A 17,954-nucleotide genomic window follows, 5' to 3' on the forward strand; every position below is an offset into this window, starting at 1 on the left:
TGTTTTTGTTATTTCTGAGTGGTGCATGCAGCATGAAGATTTTCTTTTTTACCCGCTCTGACCCTCAGCGAGTAGGATGGGGGTGCACAAGAAACTGGGAGAGGAAATAGCTGGGACAGCTGACTTGAACTTACCTAATGGTCTTCCATGTTGTGTATCATTGTGATCAATCATAAAAGCTCAGGGAAAGAAGGAGAAAGGAGGAGTGTTCATGGTTGTGGCACTTACCATCTCAAGCAACTGTTATTCATGCTGAGGCGCTGCTTGCCAAGAAATGTATAAACATGTGCCTGGAAAATAGTGAATAAATTCTTTATTTTGCTTTGACTGAGCATGCAGCTTTGCTTCACTTACTAAACTGCCATTAACTTGACGCTTGAGTTATGTTACTTTGTTCTACTGATTCATTCCCCCATCCCACTGAGTGAGGAATGAACAAGCAACTGAGTGGGTGCTTACTTGCTGGCCAGGGTCAACCCATCACAGTGACAATTTCTCAGAGATGTAGCAAACTTTTAAAAAATGATATAGCTAGTATTTTCTTAATCCAGAGCTCTGACATTGTTTTTCCTATGAAAACCTTTGAAGTTTTTTTTTGTTTGTTTGTTTGTTTTTTTAAGGCTCTACATAAGCCTTTAAATCAGACCAGTTCAAATCCAAGCACACACAGAATACAGACTTGATAGAACATCAGTATTTCAGAGAAGAAAAGAAAGCCTGGGCTTCAGTTTAAGAAATAAAAGGTCACTGTAAATAAGTGTAGATCCAGTCATGGTAAGCAGAAGGAAAAATCTTAACTTTTAATGTGGAATAAATTTAGATTTTTTATTACTGTTACTGAAAGAGGACAGGTGGTAGATGGATTTTATGTGATGGCCCATTTCATAGCTCTATGAATGCCTACAAAATATTTTCTGATACTGGTATGAAACATTGAATGATGTGTAAAAAATGATCTCTCTCAGTATTTACACCAATGAAAGGTCTCAGTTTAAGCAAAACTAACTTAGTGTTTTAGGGTTTATCAAATCAGTGTTAAAAATACCTTTCCTATTTATGGGGCCACTCATTTTTATAAGGCTTATTTTAGTAGTCAACCTGCAAACATGGAAATTACACTTTCAAAGTTACAGTAATCAAAGACCCTAGTTAGAATGTGCTACTACTGTCAGATTGTCCAAAAAATAAAAACTAGTACAAATTTCAAAATGGAGAAGAATATTTCTGCACTTCTTTGAATGGTATATGACTTTTTAAAAGGGTGTGTGGGAGCAACCTTCCCATTGACTGCGGTCTTTCACGATAAAGCTGCTCAGCAGTGGGGTCTCCATGTGCACGATGTCCTTCAAGGAGCATCCGCATGCTCAGGCACAGTATACTCCACTGGCTGCATTGTGGATATCTGCTTCAGGGTGGTATTCTGCAAGGGCTGCAGAAGTAAAATGAAAAAGAAAAGAAATGAAGAAGAAATGAAACTGGAGAAGAAAATGGGGGGAAAAAGGAAAAGGGGGAAAAAAGCAAACAAAAGAAAGGAGAGGAGAGGAGAGGAGAGGAGAGGAGAGGAGAGGAGAGGAGAGATGGATTGCTGTGATGGGGCTGTGGTGCCTGTGACATCACAAAGGATGAGTCACAGCGGGGGAGCTGTCATCAGGGCCAGCAGCAGGCAGTGCCACCACACTGTGGCCTTGGTTGTCGGTGAGTGCAGTTTGCACCTCCTGCAGGCCATGGCTCGGCTGATCTTCCTCGCCCTGGCTGTGCTGGGCATTGCCCAGAAGCCGTGGTTCGTGGATGATCATGTGGATGCGGATGCGGATGTAAATGAGAGAATGCAGCAGCATGCGGATCAGCTGATTGAAGGCATGGCTCAGCTGCTGCACGACATGGAGGAGAGGAGCCAGGAGCAGAGCGGGTTGGCCCTGGGAGCCCTGCTCTTCACTGCCTTGCAGCAGTGGCAGCTCTGGACCTTTATTGACCTGCTTGTCCTGCTCTTCGGGCTCTGCCGGTGGCTGAGGAAAAGGAGATGTGTGCCATGCAGCAGCAGCAAGCAGAGCAGCTCTGCAAGGAAGAAGGAGAAAGAGAAGAAGGATTGTGTAGAAGGGAGCAGCGACACCGATGACACCTGGGATCTGGGCAGGGTCTGGGCCGATGGTACCCAGTGGCCAGTGCCGTACAAGTGCAAGGTGGTGGAGGAGCTGGTGGACGAGCTTCTTGGGGCCTGCCGAAGACTCTCCGGGAAATCTCTCTTCAAGCCACGGCTGCAGCCAGCCATCGGCGTGGGCTGCCTCCACGAAGGCTGGAGTGCCCGGGGGGACAACGTCCTGTACCGCCTGCTTGTGCCCCTGAGGCCTCCCCCCGGGCACGCCTTCCACCCGGAGCTGGGCGCCGAGGGGGAGACGCCAGCGAAGAACCCCGGCCTGCGCGTGGAGCTGGAGTGCGCCTGCGCGAGGGAGCGGCTGGTGGGGGACATGCTGTGCTTCCTCCACCACCCCGAGGACGAGCTGAGAAGACAGGAGCCCAGCCTGCTGCGCACCCTCTGCACCGGCTCCTACCTGGACATGGAGGAAACCACCCGCTGGTTCCAGAACTCAGTGAAAGCAGCCTGGGAGCTCCTGCCGCAGTCACGCCACTGCCGCCTGACGGTGCTGCCCTCCCGCCGCTCCTGCAAGCTCAGGCTGGCCAACGCCTCCGAGAGCACCCTCTCCATTGAGATCATGCTTGGGGTGCGGCTAGACTCGGACACCTTCCTCAGCCTGGAGTAGCCACGGCCAGCTTCACCAGCAGCACAGCGCCGCCCAAGAGCTGCGCTGTGGCAGAGATGCAGTCTGTTGGGCACACGGCTAGGCATGCCCGACCCCACAGCTTCCACCTCAAACATCTGCAGACCCACGCCCATATGCTGGCGAGCAAAGGCTTTCCCCCCCTGCCCTGAAGCCGGCTGTGATTCACCACCTGACAGCCACAGCCCTGGCAAGCCTGGCAGAGGAAAGATTGCCACCTGCACCTGAATGACCTCCTGCAGTGCTTCTGCTGCAGCCTGGAGAAGAAACACCTCGACCACTTCCTTGAGAGAGAAGGCAACAAGAGGGTACCTGAGGAGATGGATGGTGTTCCCGGGCTCCCAGATAGCTGGACTGCTCAACATCTTCCAGGCAGTGAGCACCCAAACTCTTGGAGAGGGTCCATTCCCTCCAGGAACTTCAGCCTATGCACTGATGCCAATAAATTGTTTGGGTAAACAAATTCTCTGACTTTGTCTGCACAGCACTTTGTGGGGGAACATGGGCACTGGGTGCTGAGTGCACTGCTGCCACAAAACTGGGAAGTGTTTTCCGAAACACAGAACTGGCTGAGGTTGAAGGCACCTCTGGAGGTCACTTGGTTCATGTCCCCTGCTCAAGCAAGGCCACCTAGAGCAGGCTGCCACAGACCATGCCAAAGACCTGTTAATTACAGGCCTATCAGTCTCACCTCCAGGTGAAATTACAGAGAAGACTATTCTGAGAGTTATTGATAAACTCTTCAGAGAAAACACACTCATCAGTCATAGCCAACATAGGTTCAGAAGGGGAAAGTCCTGTTTAACTCAATTTCAATTTATGACAAGCTTACCCATCTAGGTGACAAAGGGAAGCCAGTTGATGTAATCTGTTTGGATTTCAGCATAGCTTTTGATACTGCTTCTCACAGTATCCATCCAGACAAAATATCCAGCATACAGCTAGACAAGTACATAGTACGATGGGTGAACAGCTGGTTGAAGCCTTGGCAAGCCTGGCAATGGAAAGATTGTCCTCTGCACTTGGATGACCTTGTGTGACACCTTTGCTGCTGCCTGGAGATGAAATGCCTCAACCGCTTCCTCTTAGGCAATGAGGGGGTGCTTGAGGAGGTGGATAGTGTTGTCCCTATCCTCCCAAACAGGTGGCTTATTCAACCTCTTCCAGTGCCAAGTGCAGGAGCTGGCTGCCCACTCCAAGGAACTGCGAGTTCCAGGAGCTGTGAGATGAGGTCACAAGAAGGCTCTTCCTCCGCTGACATTCAAAGAGGTCTTCTCACACAGTACTGCATTTGTGGGGCTCCCAGCTGGTGGCAGGCAATGACCTGTTCCTGGATTTAAGAAGCGGACAGGATCTGACAGACAGAAAGGAGAGAGAAAGAAAGCCCTGTGCAGCAGCCCACTGCCAAGAGAGGCAGTGTCCTCCATGGGACAGTCTCCCCAGCTCAGCAACCCATGAGGACTGTGGTGTTGCAGCCAGCATTGTCATTGATTTTCATGGACTGGTACAGCCTGGGTGGCCATTTTGCACAGGCTCAGACATTCCACCTCACAGCTGTGGCTGCACAGGGAGGAAGTGAGAGGCACTACTTTTGGGCCTCAGCATTGTCACTGAAGTTTTGAAGACAGAACTGCCTGTGAGAACAAATGGAAATGGAGAAGAAACTGATAGTCTATGATTCTATAATGGTGTGAGTGTAACACTGCCATGTAATCACTTGGCATTTTTCAGATACACAGAAGCACGGACTTGTTGAGGTTAGAAGGGACCTCTAGATGTCACCTGGTCCAATCCCCCTGCTTAAGCAAGGGTACCTAGCACAGGTTTACCACGACCATGTTCAGACAGCTTTCCTCTGTCTCCAGGGTAAGAGACTCCACAACCTCTCTGGGCAACTAGTGCCTCTGCTCGGTCACTTTCACATTAAATATGTTCTGATATGTTCGGTTGTCACCACTCGTGTTTCATTTTGTGCCTATTGCTTCTTGTCCTGTCACTGGGCACTACTGAAAAGAGCTTGGCTCTGTCTTCTTTTACACGTTTTTGTATATGTTGACAAGCTCTCCTCTTGCCTTCTCCAGTCTGGACACTTTCAATTCTCTCAGCCTCTCCTCATTGGAGAGAAGCTTCTGTCCCTTAATCTTTTTTTTTTTTTTTTGTGGCCCTTTACAGGACTCTCCAGAATGTCCGTTTCTTTCATTTCTTTCTTGTACTGGAAGGCCCAGGACTGAACACATCACTCCAGGTGTAGCCTCACCAGAGCTGAGGAGAGAGGGGAAGGATCACCTCCCTTGGCCTGCTAGCAACACTTCTAATGCATCCCAAAAATTCCCATTAGCCTTTTTTGCAGAACTACATATAGAGCCCACACTTTCAACTTTGTTAGTATATTTAAGCCATCAAAACTATTATAATGTGGAGTAAGTATATACCAGCCCGGTAAGTATTTTTAAAGATTGGAAGATATTAATATACATATATATATTTTACTTATTTCAATAGGTACAAAAGGTGTAAGGAGTTTATTTAGTTTTCATGTCTGTTTTTCAGAATATATTTTGTTTCTCAAGGATGAGAAAAAGCAACATAAAATCCTTCCTTTTCTAAAACAAGCAAGGTCTTCCTAGGAAGGGATAAGGGATAACGCTTAAGTATGGGTGTGTGTGTTTATTGTGCTAGTTTAAGGTACAGAGAGGAATGTTATTTTAAGGAAAAAAATAAAATTTTATTCCACATTAAACTTCTAGTGTCTCATGAACAAAATTAACAGAAAAAAAATGTTGATGTCTTTTAGAATTTCAGAGATTTTAGATAAATTCTGTTGACCTTTCAGTGTCTTGATTCTGCAAAGCTATAATGGCTTAATTCTAGATTAATTCTGGTGATTACAGGCTTAGGATGAGTTTTTTTTTTTTTTTTTTTTTTTTTTTTTTTTTTTTTTACTGGATAGTATAACAGTAATCATTACTTTTTGCAATTTCAATTGCTCATTTTTGTCTCAAACTAAAAGACAGAGCTCAAAATAAAAGAAAGTTATGTTTTTCTGTGCCAGATGAATATGATACACTATGATAAATGATTCTTCAGGAACCAAATTGTGGAAACTTGTTGAACCAATGTACTCTGCTAGGCATATATGCACTTTAATCAAGATGTAAAGTCCAAGTCTTACTCAATTTATTTGATAAGAAACAAGAGGTTACTTTGTGAATATGGTGGAAAGAGGAGGAATGAGTCTCCTGTATAGTGGGGAGAAGGAAACATCCCATGTTGCTGACCAGATTGACGAATGAATGAATGTGAGACACACAAATCACCATAACAATGAAGTATATCACAGTATTCTTGGTAGTCACACTTAATTTATGCAAGGCACTGGCAACTGAGTGACAAGCTTTCCTCTCAAATACTGGCAGGCATTTCGAAGAGCTAAACTGACTTCACAAAACTGAACTGCACAGTATAGTAATATAGTATACTTATTGTCTACAAGGTGAAGTGCTAACAAAGTCAATAGCCTATAGCAATATTGACTACTTAGCTGAACCTTTCCTTTTGTGTGTGTGTGTGTGCGATTTTACCCTTTCATATTTGATCTCTTATATTTCAGTGAAAAAAATATGGATTATATCTCATGCAGAGTGAGACCCTTGCCTGACTAGTGAGTTATTGAGGCTTTTAAATTCTAAATAAAAATGTTCTGAAAATATTTGTCCTCAGTACAATTAGGCACCTGAATAATCCTAAATTTGGCCAAATTGAGACAGTATTATTGAAGAATGTAAGGCTTAAAGTTTTGTAGATTTATTTAGTTGTGTATTTAGGCCTGTAGTTAACCAAAAAAAAAAAAAAAAAAAAAGGTCATAAGGTCATATGTTTGTTATACCATATCTGACAAATGAATTACTTTGAAGATGTAATTATTGAAGTAATAAAAATGATTAGCATTTCAGGTTCCTAAAGACACTAGCCAGGCTCCCTTGGGGTCTCCTCAGCCCTGCCCGTGCACACAGGACCCCGTTTCAGCTCATCCCAGAACTATTGTCCCATAGGAGACAACAAGTAAGTGCCCATAGGAGTGGCAGTTTGCAGCTGTGGCCCCATTTGCTTTTGTCTGGGGTCACCTCAGTTCCTACATGTCCCCCTTCTAAGGTAGGATGCTTTTGCTGCTACCTTAAAATAACTAAGTATCTTGAACAAGTGCTGTTATCTTCACTTACTAAACATTGGTAACAAGTTGTTTAAAATGATGAGAAAATTTTCCATATTGGTATAAAGAAAGGGAGGAAGAAATTTTTGTTTTGCAAAAGGTTAATCATTATTTTTCATTTTCTTTGATTACTAGGTTGATATTTAGATTAGCAACTAATCCTGGCATATTTTATATTATGGTGTGAGTATACCCACCATTCACACCATTATGGTGTGAATAGACCCCTACAATGGAAGAAGGCTCAGAGAAAATGGCCTATGTGCCCAAAAAGCTCAGGCAGTAATGCAAGGTGTGACTGACCAAAGCTGTTGCAAAGAAAGCTGACTTTGTATCGACATAGAGAGAACTGGATGGTGGCCTTTGCTTTAGATAAACAACTATGTCATTTGAGTGGAGCAGCTAGTGGTGTAAAAGTTTCTTCCTGACTTCATTAAAAGGCTGTGAATATCTCCCTGAGTTAACCAGATGGTATAAAAGTAGTATACTTGGCTCAGCCAGTATAAAATTTGCAGTTTAAAATTTAAAATTAATCTTTGATAGAATGCTGTATTTAGTAATAGGTGAATCATCTGTACTCTATATAAACAGAGAGTGCTTTCAATGGAGAAAAGGACAAAATAATTTGATTAAGATGTACCACTTTAATTAGCAAAATGTCCCCAAGAACAGGGAAATAGGACGGTTTTCAAATCCCCTTCTGATTTACAGTCTGAGGGGGATCATAAATGTATTCTAAAAAAAAGTAAAGAATGCCTTAAAAAGTGTCTCTAACTCTGCTTGTTGTTTGTGTATTGTCAATGTCAGTGAATGTTGGCTATTTTTGTGTCTGAGTCTATTCTCTAACATAATTAGTGAACAGAGGTTAGCTTATACCTATGTACAATGTATATCTATTTAAATGTAGGTCATATTCCTGACAGATCTGAATTATTTTCTTTGCTAATATGCTGTTTTGCAGCGGCCAGCATGGAGTAATGTGTGAATATTTCATCTTTAGACATTAAGATCCAAATACAATTAGTTAATAAGCATAGATGAGTACAATTAATATTTTATTCCATAAGCTATTGGCCATCTGGATGAGTGAGTGCTGAGGATCTGGATTTGCAATGCTATCACATTTCAGGATTACAATGTTTTCAGTATTAGAGACAATGCTTTGCCTGCACAATCTGTATTATTGTTCCTAGTTCAGTTGCAAAATCATTTTTAACAATAGAGTGGAGGTGTTAGCTTGATTATCCCTTGTGCAGAATTCTCTCTGGACTACTAGCTATAGGAAGGGAACATAACCTTGCTAAACTATGTCTTTGTGAACACTGCTGTTATTTCCTCCATCCTTCATCCTATCACAGTCATAGCTTAGATGTAACCCAAATGGAATACTCGTGAATGCAAAAAATTATTTTTATTTCCAAAAGTGATGGATGCATGCCAAGGTACTGCTCTCTGTTTTCAGCAGGGCGTAACAGTAACTAGCCCCTAAAGAGGCATGAGCTGAAATGTAATAGTCCCTTTACGACTTTGATTTCAGTTAAGAGTACCTGAGAGTTCTGGTCAAAGTATATTAGCAACTTGATTAAATTCCTCTCAGTTTCTCTCAGACAATGCCCTTAACTGCTTCTGTTGTTTTACTGTATTAAAGGCTCATCAGAGTTATGGCTTCTGACTTAGAGAGTATTAATCACCACTGGGAGAGCACCACCAGGGTAAAGTGACAACACCGACACACTTCTGCTGCTGTGTTTTATGAAGAAGGTCAGTATTACCTTTATTGCATTGGCATTTGTAAGACAGCAATTCCACACTTAGATTTTTTGAAGTGTCAAGGACATGACTCTGCTAACTGGGTATGTGAAGACTGTCTCAAATTTCCTTGCAGGACTTTTTATTAAGATATGTACATGTCTTTCACATGTAGTTTCACAGATCTATTAGATTGCTAAAAGTGACATTACAATTAACTATACACATTTTATTTTTTTTGGTTTCATTAATGTTTGAATTGCTAGAGTCATACCCACTGGTACACCGGTAAATAAAAAGGTAACTACATCTAGCAACTTGACGTTCACATCAGGGAAAAAGATATTGCCTAGATTAGATGTGTATAATGTTTACTTATATTTAGCCTGACTGAACATGTAGCTGCAGCAATATAAAATTAACATGAAAATAAAGTCCTGGATTATGTTGATGAATGAAATAGGTGTGCAGAGCATAAACACATTTGTCTGTGTACCCTGATTAGATAGTAGATATGGTTCTATTTTTATAAAAGATACATTCCTTTTTGAAACAGATATTTATTATTTGCTATCCCTGTTTTGCAGCACAAAATGTATCTATATGTATTCAAACTATTTTGTAGATATAAGCCTTCAGAAAAGAGGTATGGTAAACAAGATTATAGTCACTGAATTATGCGGAAAATGGTTTAGTCTTGCATTTTCAGATACTTAAGTATTCATTTACAGTGAACAACAAAGCTTCAAAGCTTTTTTCCCGTCTTTTCCAAGCTTTCCTTTGCTGTTTATCTACATGCAGTTATATAATTATATTTAATGATTAATTATTTGATATGAGCCAAAGTGATCTTTTTAATTAGCAGTAGCAATAGTACACCTTGTTTTTTGCATTAGGATGGTAGGTAATTTTTTATTTATTGTTTGCTTTCATAACAAAGGGTTCAGGAGAGATGTTTATCAGGACAATTAGTGACCCTAGGGTTATTTTCTCTAGGAAAACAAGCCAAAACAAAATTATAACATCCCAGCATGCCTTTGATCAGATGTAGCATGCTCTCTGTGGACTCAGAGAACATGCTTCTTTGCCAAGAACATCTGGCTTTTGAAAAGCTGATAATAAATTTGGGATTCCTTTAAGAAAATCAGAAAAGAATTGCAAACCCAGGAGTAACTTATATAGTGTTTTGTTGTTGTTGTTGTTTGCTTTTGGGGTTGGTTTTGTTTTTTTGAAGTGGAAGCAGTTTAATTTTCCTTAGGTATGAAGAGCAGAATTATTCAGTAGATACATTCAGTTCTGCAAACACCAGAAATTTTGATTTTAACTGCAGTTTGCAAAGTACATTGGCACATACATCATGAACGTGAAGCAGTGAGAAAGATTTTTGAAAATGTTATCATTCTAAACAGATCATATTCTGTTCTGTATATTGAATTAGAGAAAGTTCCTTATAAAAAGATGTGTGTATCAAATTGAGTACGAAAATGTTCCTATAAAAAGCTTTTTATTAAAAAATATATATATTTTAATTCCCTAGGGATTGACTCAATCAGAAGTGTAAGCACATGTCTAGTTCAAAAGTTATGATTAGCTTCATGGAGGCTAACTTTATACATATGATTTAAGTTCAGCATGTCACTAAAGTAATTTGCTGATCCATGTTCTATGTATGCAAGAATACCTATGCTGGTTCCATCTGTGACGCATTGTTACCTTCACATTATAGCTAAAAAGTCTTTTAATTTAATCCACACTGCACTGTGTCACCACCAGAATCTAATACACTTTTTTGTTTTTATTTTCCAAATAATTTAAAATTTTAGACCATTATCAAGTACATTTTTTTCTTCCTTGAAGTTGAACACATTGACTTCTGATGATTCTGCTTAAATTTCCCTGAAGTCCAGACAAACAGATGATAACTGCCACCAGGACAATGGAGTGAAGCTTTGTGTTAGCTAAAGGACACACAGAATCTCATTTTCCAAACCTGGAAAATAAGCACCAGAATGACTCATCCACCAGGTATGTTTACTGTGCTGAAGTAGCTTATCAGTGAAAGAAACAGACTTAAAAATCAGTTGTGCATACGGATGACTGGTTCTGTAGTTTTGAGTTTCATAATTTTGTACAGATGTATGCTGAGCAGCACTAAAAGCATTATCAAGGCCTCAGTGGAAGGGAAAATGGATCTTTTCTCAGTGGGTATAGAAGTTTGTCCTTGCTAGAAGCTGTATCCTTCGGCCATGTACCAGATAGTTATTTAGATAGCAGAATGAAGGCTGTCTGAAAGCAGGTCTTCTGTGCAGCAGGAAAGCTAAAATTTTGCTCTTCTGTCCCAACATGCTGTTATCTAGAAAGCGTGTGTTCAGGAAAGACAAGAGTGAGAAATATTTGATTAAATGCACTGTCATTTGTATGACAGTTCTTGCTTGTCTGGGGGCAAAACCTCAAAAACCTTAGTAAAATCAGTAGTCAAATAGCTGTTGTAAATGAGCAGTAGTTTGTGAATACGGATCAGAATTTTGTTTGTTGTTTATGTTCATCCATAGTATATTATCGATATTATCTGTTTGCAGAAATTAGGTGCACATTGCATTTGGGAGAATAAGTCTATTAATGTTTTCACCAAGTGTTAAATGTAACCTGTGTTAAGAAGTTAAGAGGATTTATTTAGTATCTAGAGATAGTTTCATGTTTTTTCTTTTCTTGTTTCTTTGCTTACCTTCTTTTCTCAACTACATGACAGAATTCTGTGTTATCCTTCCCTCCCCCTTTGTTCCCCCCCCCAAATCACAGAATGAAAGAGGCAGTGAGCTACCTCTCTTTAAGAGATCTGTGTATTCTTCATTTACATAAGTGAGTGAACTAATTGTGGCATTTCAATAGGAAAAGACCTTATAAAATATTTACACTTTGAGAGATTTGAAGAATTACAATCAACTTCTAATTAACTCACATAAGAAATATTATATTATTTAATGATCATAACACCAAGTTCCTTAATGTTACATTCCTACTGTAATTGTTGTCATTCTCTGCTTTCATCCCATCACCTTTTTTGTGTCTTTCATTTCAACTTTGATCATTCACCTTGACAAAGCCTCAGTTCAGCATAGCACTGGCAAGTATGTTTAAGTTTTAAGCATTGGATTACCTCATTAACCAGTTGCACTTCTACTCTTGCTAACAGCCCTCAGTTCAGAAATATACATAAAAATGCAAAGTTTTCCTAATCATGATGGAATGGATGGCTGGCTCAGTGTCTTTAACATAACCCTTTCAGTAGACCCTGCTAAGGAACCTAACCACGTTTGATATTTGAAGTCCTGGCCTGGGCCAGCAAAAGCCCATGGAAAATAGAAATTATGACACACTTTGAAAATAATAATCAGTAAAGCAGATTAAAAAAAAGAAAGGGAAAAAAAAAGAGGACAATATCAAACATGGGGTGATTCTGTAGGAGAAATTCCATCAAAACCTTCCGAATTTTTCTTAAGAGAGAAGAGATCAGTATGTAGAATGGTCTTTCTTAAGTGGCAATCTGCTGACTCCAGCAGCAATACTTACTCACCAAATGACAGCCTTAGGTTGTTTTCATCTACCATATAGTGGTTAACATAGTTTAAAAAATCACAGGTTAATGTACTGATTTCAATTTCAACATTTTATTCTGATCAGAATTATTAGCTTGGCCGGTATTTTTGGTAAAGCTAAAGGTCTGGACATGAATGAGAAGCATGAAGTAAAGGAAAGGAATTAATTATGGTAGCATTACTACAGAAGACAATTTTAATCACAATGAAGGGGGACTTTTTTTTTTTTTTTTTTTCTTTAATCTTCGCCTGTCTGGCTATGATGCCTTCTCTTTAGTTCTTTCAACAAGACTGTTAAAACCAGTGCAGAAGTGGAAGGAAATCCAGTGTCTGTTGACAGTCTTAGGACACAAAATATCTGTTAACTCACTGCTTGCTTCTTGGATCCTATGGCCTCTCACCCACAATCTGTAGTACCACCTGGTGAGACTGTCACTATTACTGGTCATCATCACCAGAATGGAAGAACATGATTGCCACACTGGGATAACCCAACCAGGTATGCCTAAGACTGCCCTGTCTCCAGCAATAGGCAAAGACAGATGATTAATAAAGAGTCTAAGAGGATGAGGATGGTATACCTTCCATGAACACTCTTGGCAGTCTTCAATAAATTACAGTTCATAAACCTCTAGGACCAAAGGTATTTTTGTATTTCGTAGCACTAGGTGTATGATTTTTTTATGATGCTTGTCATTTTTGTACAGATGTGCTACACAGTTCCAAGTTTCAAGACCATGCAGAAATGAATTTTGAGTGCAGCAGGTTAGAGCCTGAAAGCTTATTCCACACTGTGGCCTTGAAATAATATATTTGAAATTATTTGTGTAATGAAACAAAGATCCTTTTAAGGTATACCTGTATCTGTCATTGAAGGTTTCTTTTCATATTTCATTTTATCAGTAGTTACCGTGTCTCTAAATGCATATTGGAATCTAAAGTATATAGTAACAACAGATGTAGTATATAATAACCATATAGGATTAATATATAGAAGAAAATAATAATAAAAAAAAATGATACATAATAGTAACATAAAATTGAATAATCAAATGTCAGGCTTTCTCCTGGTCCTTGTACACCACCAATTATACTTCAGGTTTTGAATCTTCAGGGAGGAAAAATTATTTTTCCCAGCCTGTACTGGTGTGAGAGAAGTCAGCTTTTGTGCTTCTGGGAGCAAATGACTTATAGCATTGTCTGAAGCCAAGTATAATTTGAGTGGCTGAAATACAAGCTGCCACATGCAGTTTACCATTCTGCTGTAGTGAACTATGATGTTCTATTACAGCCATTTAATGGCAATTGAGTGATTAGAAATTATGTTTGCTGCACATACAGTGACACAGTGGCTTTTTCTAATTAAGGCAACATTAGAGAACTGTTCTCTTGGTTTGTGGCAAATGATGATCTTCAGTGTGGGATATTCCTAGCTCCAAAAATATGTAACAGAAAAATGGTTCTACCTCGAGGCATACAAGCTTTGTCTTTCACTAGGCTCACTGCAGTTTGACATATCTAAATTAAACTGTCAGAAGCTTTCTGTGGGAACACCAGGGGGGATCCTAGGGTCAGTGTAAGAACAGCCTTTGGTGGCATCTCAGAGTCCAGGAACATGGGAATCTACAACTTGAGACACCACGCTGAGCCCACCCAAGAGGTTCTGAGAGTTCTTCCTTGCACCCTTAGTTTAGCAGATACTCCATAGTGCTCCAACAGCCCTTGTTTCAGGAAAGGGAGTCTCTATGTTACTCAGATTTACCAATATTTCTTTTAAAAATGTAGCACTTCCTCTGCAGACCCAGTATTGAAAACGACTGATGTCACAATGAAAAAATCGGGTTACAGTATGAATTATTTACAGTAATATGCTGAATTACACAATACTTCTAATTTCCTTTGTGAATCATTTTCCTCTGTGCTTGTTCAATTCTGCATTGCATCCCACAGCTGGACTTAGTAGATTAAGAAGCAGAAGCTTTGTACACAATTCAGAATATGGCTGTCAAGTTTTGCTGGCTATCAGGTCCTCAGTCACCTGAGAAATATTAAATCTTTAAAGACCTTTCCCATGCCACATTTTTCTACATGTTACAAGTTTTGTATAAAAGAGACTGTTATTGTACAAGATATTTGAATGGCAATATTAATATATTTTTATTCCTCTCTAACATTTAATTTTCTTATTAAAATCAAGCACTTCAGTTAAAGAAGGAAAAAAAAAAAACAAAAAAAAAAACAGAAAAACACTGCAGAAATTGATCATGCTAATGATTCTTCCAATCATACTGCGTGTCATTTTGTTATATTTTTGGAATGCATCCTAATATTTAGTACATACTAACTTCTGACTTAATCTCCTTCCTCCAAATCCTACATTACAGTCACAAGGTGTCCCCAGCATACTGCACACTCTCACAACTTTGTGCTACATTGTATTTTGTTTCAGGGTTTGGGGGGTGGGTTGTTGATTTTTTTTGTCCACACAATATTTTTAATTTGCCTGATACTACAGTACTGCAAGACTCCAGGTCTAGGAGGTCACTGGCCTCCAGTTCCAGGAAGCTTCCAAGGGAATATTTTCTATTTGTGTTTACATATATGGAATCTGTGCTTTGAAAGTCATTTTTTCATCTGAGTATTTCCTTCCGTTGGCTTGCATCTATTTCTTCCATTGTAATAACATACTTCATTGACAAAAGAACCCAAGGGAACATATGCAGCTAAACAGAAATTTTCAGATGGAGAATAGAAAGCAAACAGGTACTTGCTAAAGCAAATTTTGATTTAGATACTGCTTGAACTATTTCTAAAATCAAAGGGGAAAAGGCATGTATTAAGTCTTTCCTCTCCCTGTTAAATTACTTGAAAGTCTATCTGTAGGCTCAGCACAGAATTTCACTAGGACTTGAGCAAGCTATGTCTACGTCTGTTGAGCAAGAGTCTATCAAGAGTCTTTCTGAAGATATTACTGGTAATTGAATTTTTATTTCTTATGGTGAAAAAGAACATTCAGAAACAGGGTAATACAAAATACACAAAAAAAATACTTTGATATGGCTATGAAGGGTTTCGTAAAACAATAAGCCAGTAATCTTATTTATGCACGAGTGCAGTATTACTTCCTAACTTTTTTCCTACCACATGTACTTATTTTATGCTGTATTATTTTACAGAGATATAAATTTATAATTTTTAGAAATTTAGAGATATAAATATAATTTTATGATTATTTTCTGCTCTATTTTACAGAGTTATGCACAGCGTGGAAGTGGTATTTTTTTCTAGTGTTTCTTGAGCTGGCACAGAACAGAGAAATCTGTTAACGAAGATAACTGATGGTAAGATTAGAATTGCTACAGCTATATTATTTGAAAAGTTTTAGTAGCATTGGCTACAATATTCTTGATAGTTCATTGAGCTCTAGCTTGAAATTAATATGAAAAAGAAACACAGTTTCATATAGGTTTTATTTCTCACGGAAAGGGCTTTAAAACAAACATCAGAATACTATTAGTGTATCTACACCGAGAAGTCTATGGAAACTTAAGCCAAGGTTTTCTGTTTATATAATAAGTATACACATGGTAGTGCATCATGCTTTGGCCTTTTTTTTTTTTCCTTTTTTCTTTTTTTTTTTTTCAGAATTCTCTTAGAGGTCCTGGTGAAGAGTCCCTGAAAAATAATTTCTCAGTTAGAAAGAAGTTAAACAAAGATTGTTTCTGTAGGCTTGGAGACCACAGTTCCAAGAGCAGCTCTGCCTTAGGCAATCTAATCTCCTGTTGATCTGTCAGTCTTTTTCTTAGATTTTCTTTGTGTTCCAGAGTTGGTATTGTAGACATCTTTTTATTTTAAGTATCACATATGTATCTATACCACAGTCCCTTGCTGTTCCACATGTTCCAGATGTTCCACACCTGGAAAATTCAGCTATCACCATGCCTATCTGCTCCAGACCAACCAAAGAAATTATCATTTTTAATCAGCTGAAATCTGTACAAAACATAAATATTTTCAAGGTAGAGAAACTGAACTGGTAATTCTGAGCACTGTGCTATATATATTCATTTATTCAAGACACCAACACTAGTATGTCACTTGAAAGCAATTTAGCAGGAAATGAAGAAATACAACAGAGCAAAACCAGTAATTTTCTTTCTAGGTATCAATAGGCTTTTTACCCAGTATCACTGGCTCTGGCTTTAACAACGCTCAGGGTAGTCCTCAGATTTCAGCTTTCACTGCAGCATGAACTCTTTAAACTGACTGGGCTCTTTTAGTTACCAGCATTTTCACTGGCTGAAAGTTTGGCTTTCTACTCAGATGTCTCCTCAGAACTGTTCATTCTTAACTGTCCATAAAAGTTAAATAAAGTCCATGACCCTCATGTCCATATTAATTTTGCTTTATCAGGTTGCTTTTGTTTTTTCTTTCAATTTTTCTAAGTTCACTATGTTCCAGTAAGAAACAGTGACAATAAGAAAATCCAATTATCTCTAGATGGATGAAGTCCTCAAAGCTGTATTTTCAGAGATAGAACAAAAGGATGAAATTGAAAATACCAAGGCACACATAGCTATCAAACAGTGAAACAAAATGCTGATGCAACATGATGTGATGAGTTATGTGCTGAGAGCTTCCATCCTTCTTTCTGGAAAGATGCATGAAGAGACCAAATCCTCTGAATGAATTCTGCAGTGGAAGCTAAAAGGATTCAATTTTTTTTTCATGGATAACCTGACCAATCAATTTCTTAGAGAACAGTGATCTTCATTCATTATCAGAAAATTTTCAAGGCTATAGATAGATCCAGTTGTTTGGTTTCCTTTTTTTTTTTTTTTTTTCTTTTCTTTCTCATGTAACATCCATTAAATCTACAGAATGATACTATTTTCTCTTAATACTCTTTTGCATTTCCATCTGAATACAATTATGAAACATAGTGTTTTCAAATCTTCTCTGGTAAGAAGTATTCTCATAAAAATAGTGTATGATACTAAGAACCATATATGTATGCTACATAGTACTGTTGGGCCTAAATGTCTCAACTCTGTAATGGGCCCTTTGACCATACAGCCCTTATCTCAACCCATTAGTTCTCACACTCCTACTTTTTTTTTTTTGATTCTCTCTGGCATCCCACTGGGAGGGACTGAGACAATGGCTGCATAGTGGTTGGCTGCCTGCTGGGTACAACAGTCTTTTTGGCAACACTGTGGGGCCCAAACTCACAACCCTGAGAACAAGAGTCTCACGCTCTACTGAAAAATATGGAATGCTTGGAATGCTTCATGAATTTGCATGTTATTCTTGTACAGATGCTATGCTTGTCTTTTTTTGTATGGTTCTTATTTTAGTATATGTGCTACTGAAGCAAGCTTCTCTTGGCACCCTGTCTGCCAGTGCTGGGCTGGATGTCCAAAGGGAGAGTACCCTCTACACGTCATGCAACAGATGCTACATGGAGTAAGTGGGTCGCACTGATCACACAGGAGGCTCAAATAGGAAAGCCCAGTCACCCAAGAGTCTTGAAAGTGATTGTGGACTGGTCAGAAGGCAAAGATTTTGGAATATTGCCAGAGGAGGAGGTGACGCATGGTATGGAGGATGATGTCTGAAATA

General features: G+C 39.3%; 1 long non-coding RNA gene and 1 other non-coding gene across 2 annotated transcripts; one reads left to right on the forward strand and one right to left on the reverse strand.

Moving 5' to 3' along the window:
* The first annotated feature begins 6,356 nt into the window (after window positions 1–6,356).
* On the forward strand, window positions 6,357–15,657 carry LOC118160563. Its single transcript, XR_004747570.1, has 4 exons — window positions 6,357–6,839; window positions 8,636–8,748; window positions 10,560–10,761; window positions 15,585–15,657. It is a non-coding gene; the product is annotated as an uncharacterized LOC118160563 (long non-coding RNA).
* Window positions 15,658–17,605: 1,948 nt separating this feature from the next.
* LOC118160988 lies at window positions 17,606–17,709 on the reverse strand. Its single transcript, XR_004747801.1, has one exon. It is a non-coding gene; the product is annotated as a U6 spliceosomal RNA (small nuclear RNA).
* Window positions 17,710–17,954: the final 245 nt, after the last annotated feature.

This window comes from Oxyura jamaicensis, chromosome 1 (genome assembly GCF_011077185.1).
Source record: "Oxyura jamaicensis isolate SHBP4307 breed ruddy duck chromosome 1, BPBGC_Ojam_1.0, whole genome shotgun sequence".
NCBI lineage: Eukaryota > Metazoa > Chordata > Aves > Anseriformes > Anatidae > Oxyura > Oxyura jamaicensis.